Here is a 6,595-nt window from a genome sequence, read left to right as displayed (position 1 = left end):
ATCCCAAAAACCTGTTCCTCCTATTGTTTTTGATGATAATATTTCATCATAGCAATATTAACCCCAAAACATCACCCATCACATGCCCACGGGCCAAACTGGGGAACCCCTCATTGGGACTCCATTTCCAGGTGGCACACACTTTTAATCCCAGCACTTCAGAGACAGAAGCAGGAGGATCTTGGTGAGTTCTAAGTCAGTCTGGTCTACTGACCGGGTTCCAGGACCATCCATTTCAGATGGTTGTCAGTTGTGTCAAATTGACAATAAAAACTATCATAACCCCCACTGGGAAATAGCCCCACGCTGGAACAGAACTGAGGCTGACCATGTGGGCAATCAGATACGGCGTGGCCACAACCAACAGTGCTATTAATAACAATAATGCCCTGTGCCGGCTCCAGGCTTTGCCACCCATGACATTCCTTGGAGGTGGCCATTTATTTGCTCACGTCCATACTTCTATTCTTCATCCCTTTTACCCTCCCTTCTATCTTACTAGATGACCCATGAGTAAAGGGAAGGGCAACTATGGTGCATTGTAAATGCTGACTGTTTTCTGCGTGGTCCAACACCTGTTGGCTTCATATGCTGACCCTGCCAGACTATTTCTGGCTGACTATGCTCCCTCTTTTCTAACACTATGATTTGCTTACTCCTGCTTTATTATACTGCAAGTGCTAACTCCTCCCTGTCTAATTATAGTAGGCAGTGCTACCCTGGGGGAATGCAGATAATGCCCCAGCCAACAAGACATCCCTTGAGAAATAGATCTGAAGGAAAAATATCCCACCCATTTGGACTTTTAACCTGAATAGTGATTTTTAAACAAACAAACAAAAAATGTTAATCATACAAACATGACTCTTTTCTGACTTAGCAGCTTAATAATTCAGGTTCCATCCATCTATCTATCTATGGAGCTTCTTAGGAAAGCAATCTTATTCCCCTGAGATAAAACCAGCCTCAGAGATGCTCATAGCAGGAAATGACATTCTAATTTTTGGGACTAAGTCCTGAAAAAGTGACAATGAAGGCAATTGGTTTAAAGCCCATTTGGGTAAAGAGTAATCCCAGAAGCATTTGGGATACAAACATGTACTTCTGATTTACCTGTGACTATTCTCAGACACACCAGTGGATGCACTTAGGGGTCAGAAGACAGGATGGTTGATTTCTGATTGGGGCTCTGTGGTTTAAAGTACTCGTTACCCTTGTAGAAAACCCAGGTTCGGTTTTCAGCACCCACAAGAATGGAGGATTTGACATTCTCTTCTGACCTCAGAGGACACCAGGCATATGTGCAGTGCACATATGTACATGCAAGCAAAACATCAATACAAAAAAAATCTTAAGAAGATGGGGGAGGAGAAGACAATGACAAGATGGAGAACAGCCTTTGAAGGCTCAGCGTGGGCAAAAGAGATGCTCTGTACTGGAGAGCCCTTAGTACTTGTCTCTCCACTTAGCATCCTTTGAATTCTAATGCATCCTCAGGAATTAGAATAATGTTGCTCATTGAAAATCTTGTGTGTGTGTGTGTGTGTGTGTGTGTGTGTGTGTGTGTGTTTAGTGTATGTGTTTATACACATGAGTATGTCAAGGCCAGAGGTAGATGTCAAGTAAATATTCTACTATTGCTGCCATCTTATTTTTTTGTAACAGTGTCCTTCAATGAATCAGAATGTCACTAGACTGGCTGGTCAGCAAGCACCAGTAATCTGCTTGTTTCTGTCAGAAGAGTGCATCAGACCCCCTAGAACTGGAGTTCAGACATCTGTGAGCCACCTTGTGCTGGGAATCCCAGCACTCAGGAGGCAGAGACAGGCAGATCTCTGTGATTTCCAGACCAGCCTGGTCTACAAGAGCTAGTTCCAGGGCAGCCTCCAAAGCCACAGAGAAACCCTATCTGCAGAGAGAGAGAGAGAGAGAGAGAGAATAAATAATTAATAGTTTAAAAACATTACAATTTGCAGAAACAAGGCCTTTAAAAGCTTAAAGCAGAAACTGAAGAGATGGGTGATAAGCTTAGTAAAAAATGCCTTTTAGATCTCTAGAAATAGCTTAGTCATAAACCCCACTGCACCCAAGGCTGCACCTGATTGATAACAAGGACCCAGTGACATCACATACTCAAGAAACCAGACAAGAACATGTAAGCGGACAAGTCTTTGACTCCTGCATGACAGTATACAAGCAGCAACCAAGAGCAATGCATCACTCTTCACCTCTTCAGAACTGCTGAAGGCATTGGGGAGACACCACCTTGATCTTTTCTGGTGCTGGAGAGTCCTGCCTGGAATCCTGACCCTAGAATTGGAGACTGCAGTTAGAGGCTGGACACGACCTTCAGCTAAGACACACTGCACAGGTGAGCAGTCTTAGGGAGATGGCTTAGGACTGTAGTTACAAATTTAGAGTATGAATCTTGTGTGATGACCTTCAGTATAATAAAGTAAAACATTTGTTATGCCAACTATGCATACTTACCTTCTGGCTTCCTTCAAATGACCCAGCAGTTAAGGGCCCTGGCTGCTCTTCCAGAGGACCCCAAGTTCCATATCCAGCATCCACATGGCAGCTCACAATCATCTGTAACTACAGTTCCAGGAGATCTTGTGACCTCCATTAGGCTTGAAAGTAGTTTGCAGGCATACATGCCTGCAAAACATCCATATACATTTTTAAAAAAGGAAAAGGGAATTTTATATAAATGTGTGTGTATGTATATACACTTATATATGTGCATTTAGAACAGTTCATTCTGTAGAGGCTAATTGAAATATGTGAAGGGATTTAATTCATAAGGAACTAATTACCCAGGTATTGGAAAACTTATAACTACCTGAGAAATTGCAGTTGTCCAATCCCTTGGCATTAAAGGGGACACTACTCTAAAGCCCAGGGAAACAGACTGGCTGACAAAACTTGCAACCTCAACTGAGAAAATGCCTCCATCAGACGGCTTGTAGCCAAGTCTTAGGGGCTGGGAGGGCATTTTCTCAGTTAATGATTGATGTGAGAGGGCCCAGACCATTTGGAGGCAGTGCCATTCCTGGGCAGGTGGTCCTAGGTGTACAAGAAAATACACAAGGACACTAGTAAGCAGAATTCTGCTTGAGTTCTTGCTTGAGAACTTGAATTCAAGTTTCTGCTTGAATTCTTGCCCTTTCCTGGCTTCCCTCAGTTATGGACTGTATTAGTCAGGGTTCTCTAAGGCAATGGAACAGATAGAATGAATTTATGTGAATATACATACATACATACATACACACACATATATGAGACTGTTTTTAGAGTGGCTTATAGGCTACGGTACAGCTAGTCCAACAATGGCTATTTAAAGTTTGAATGAGAATGGCCCCCATAGATTCATTATATATTTGAATGTCTAGTCATCAGGGATTGGTACTACTTGAGAAGGACTGGGAAGTGTGGCCCTGTTGGAGGAAATGTGTCACTTGGGGTGGGCCTTGAGGTTTCAAAAGCCCAAGCTAGGCTCAGTCCCTCTCTTTTCCTGCTGCCTGTGGATCCTGAAGTAGAACACTCAGTTACTTCTCCTATGCCATGTCTGCCTGTGTACCACCATGATGATAATGGACTAAACCTCTGAAACTGTAAGCCAGCTGCAAATAAATGCTTTCCTTTATAAGAGTTTCTGTGGTCATGGTATCTCTTTACAGAACACTGGCTAAGATACTGTCTCCCAAAGGAAAGATCAAGAAATCAGTAGTTGTTCAGTCTAGATGTCCAGCAACAATCTGATGCTGGAGTCCCAGGGGGCTGAATCCTAGAGAGCTGCCTATCTTCAGTCTGTTTTGAAACTCTGAAGAAGCAGGTTTTAACACAGGAAAAGAAATGCCTTGGCAGCAGGGTAGATGCACTTGCCAGTGTGAGTGAGGAGAAGCAGGCAAATGGTAAGTTTCCTTCCTCCATGTCCTTCCTGTGTGTGGGCTGACACCAGAGGGTATGTCCCAGATTTACAGTGGTTCTTCACATCTCAAATGGTCTAATTGAGAAAACCCCTTACTTTCTGATCTGACACCAGGATGCATATTTTCATGAAGACCCTCACAGGGAAAAGCATCACACTCAAGATTGAACCCCCAAACGCTATAGAGAATGTAAATGCCAAGATCCAGCATGAAGAAGGAATTCCTCCTGCTCAGCAGAGGCTGCTCTTCACTGGGAAGCATCTGGAAGATGGCAGTACTTTGTCTTATTACAACATTCAAAAGAAGTCCACCCTTTATCTTTAGTTTTTTTGTTTGTTTGTTTTGGTTTTTCAAGACAGGGTTTCTCTGTGTAGTTTTGGAGGCTGTCCTGGGACTAGCTCAGTAAACCTGGCTGGTCTCAAACTCACAGAGATCCTCCTGCCTCTGCCTCCCGAGTGCTGGGATTAAAGGCCTGCACCACCACCGCCCAGCTCATCCTTCATCTTCTGTTGAGACTTTGTGTGGTGTTAAGAAAGAGAAGTCTTACACCACTCCCAAGGAGAATAAGCATAAGAGAAAGGTTAAGATGGTTGTGCTGCAGTACTACAAGGTGGATGAAAACGGCAACTTTGTCGAGAGTGTCCTGATGAATGTGGTGCTAGAGAATTCATGGCTAGCCACTTTGACAATACTGTGCCAAGCGTTGTCTGACTTATTGCTTCAACAACCCAGAAGATAAGTTGTGTATGAGTAAATAAAGGACCTGAACAGGAAGGAAGGAAGTGAGGGATGGAGGGAGGGAGGGGGAGGGAGGGAGGAAGGAAAGAAGGAAAGAAATGCCTCACAGCCAGATGGTGGTGGTGGTGCACACATTTAATTCCAGCATTCAAGACAGAGGCAAGTGGATCTCTGTGAGTTCCAAGCCAGCCTGGTCTACAGAGTGAGTTCCAGGACAGGCTCCAGCAATACAGAGAAACTCTGTCTCAAAAACAAACAAACAAACAAATAAAAGAAAAAAAAATCACTCACAGGTTAGTTTAGTCATCAATCACATGGACTATTACCTGGAAGTATAAAATGAAATAAATCCTTTCCTCCCCAGGTTCCTTTTAGTTGCTGTGTTTATCACAGCAAAAGAAAAGCAAGCTAAGACAGATTCCTAAGGTGGGTAGATTGTAACTTCTGTTGGTTATTGTGGACCATCCTTATAATTGGTAGGAGCTTCCCTTCTCCTTATTAATTCAGCTTCCTAATCTAGCCCCACTTCTAATACAAAGAATCTTTTTATTTTTTATTTTTTCAAGTTTTTCAAGACAGAATCTCTCTGTGTAACAGCCCTAGCTGTCCTAAAACTAGCTCTGTAAATCCAATTCGAGGGTGAAAATAAAAACTGGTCTCATATAAAACTTTGGTAGAAAAGAAAATGCATTTCACTTGTGTTTCCTACAATCTCCCATATATATATATATATATATATATATATATATATATATATTCTTTAGTTCTTTTCTCCTAATTCAATTAATTTTGCCAGACTTTCCTGCTCTGAGGTACTCACCAACAACATACATGATAAGATATAGGAATTTTGTCAATTATTGATGTCACTTAATTGTTGGACCAGACCTTGCATGCACAAGATTATCCAACATTCTACTACACTCTTACTCCTAGAACCGTAGAAATGAAGGTCAGGAGACTGGGGTCATTACTTCATTTCAAACCATTGTTCCTTAAGATTAGAAAAAGGAGAGAAAGAGTCATGAATTCCTTAACTTTCAGTTCCCTGGACAAATTGTCCTGGAAGAGCCCTTGTCGTGAGCAATGGAAGTGCAATGATGACCATCTCTCATCACACACCGGACTCCTCCCTTTCCTGGTAATATCACGTCTTGGGCCATTTTCCCACCCCATTCTACTGCTGCCATCCAGTAGATCTGCTGTACCCTTGATTGTGTCCTTGGTGTAATTCACAAAGCTTTGTTGATTGTATAAAATTTATCTGGTCTACATGTTTTTTGAAACAGGGTTTCTCTGTGTAGCTTTGGAGCCGTTCACTCTGTAGGCCAGGCTGGCCTTGAACTCACAGAGATCACTTGCATCTGCCTCCCGAGTGCTGGGATTAAAGTCGTGCTCTATCACCTAGCTAGCTAAATCTTTAATTTCTATGATGTGAACCCTTTTGTCATCTTTAAGAATATTTGGATTAGAGCCAGATGGTGGTGGTGTATGCCTTTCATTCCAGCACTGGAGAGGCAAAGGCAGGTGGATCTCTGTGAGTTTGAGGTCAGCCTGGTCCACATAGTGAGGTCTAAGATAGTCAGGGCTACATAGTGAGACCTTGTCTCAAAAGGAAACAAAACAACAGCTCAGTGGGATGCCTCTGTGCACTTCCTGGACTTAGAGTAGCTTTGCACCCTTCTGCAGAAGTAAAGCTTTTTACTTTGCAGGAGTACTTTGTATTGCGCGATCATTTTCTTGGAATCCCAGACTCATTCTTTCCTTTAAATTTTCTTACATTCATGTATTATTTTGTGCATGTGTGCACACATAGGCAGGTCAGAGGAAAACTTGCAGGGGTTAGTTATCTCCTTCCATCGTGTGACTTTTAGGGATCAACTCATCAGGCTTGGCATCAAACACTGTACCCTACTGAGCCA

Source organism: Phodopus roborovskii, unplaced genomic scaffold, assembly GCF_943737965.1.
Source record: "Phodopus roborovskii unplaced genomic scaffold, PHOROB, whole genome shotgun sequence".
Lineage (NCBI taxonomy): Eukaryota > Metazoa > Chordata > Mammalia > Rodentia > Cricetidae > Phodopus > Phodopus roborovskii.
The sequence above is the reverse complement of the archived record's forward strand: the minus strand, read 5'-3'. Positions refer to the sequence as shown.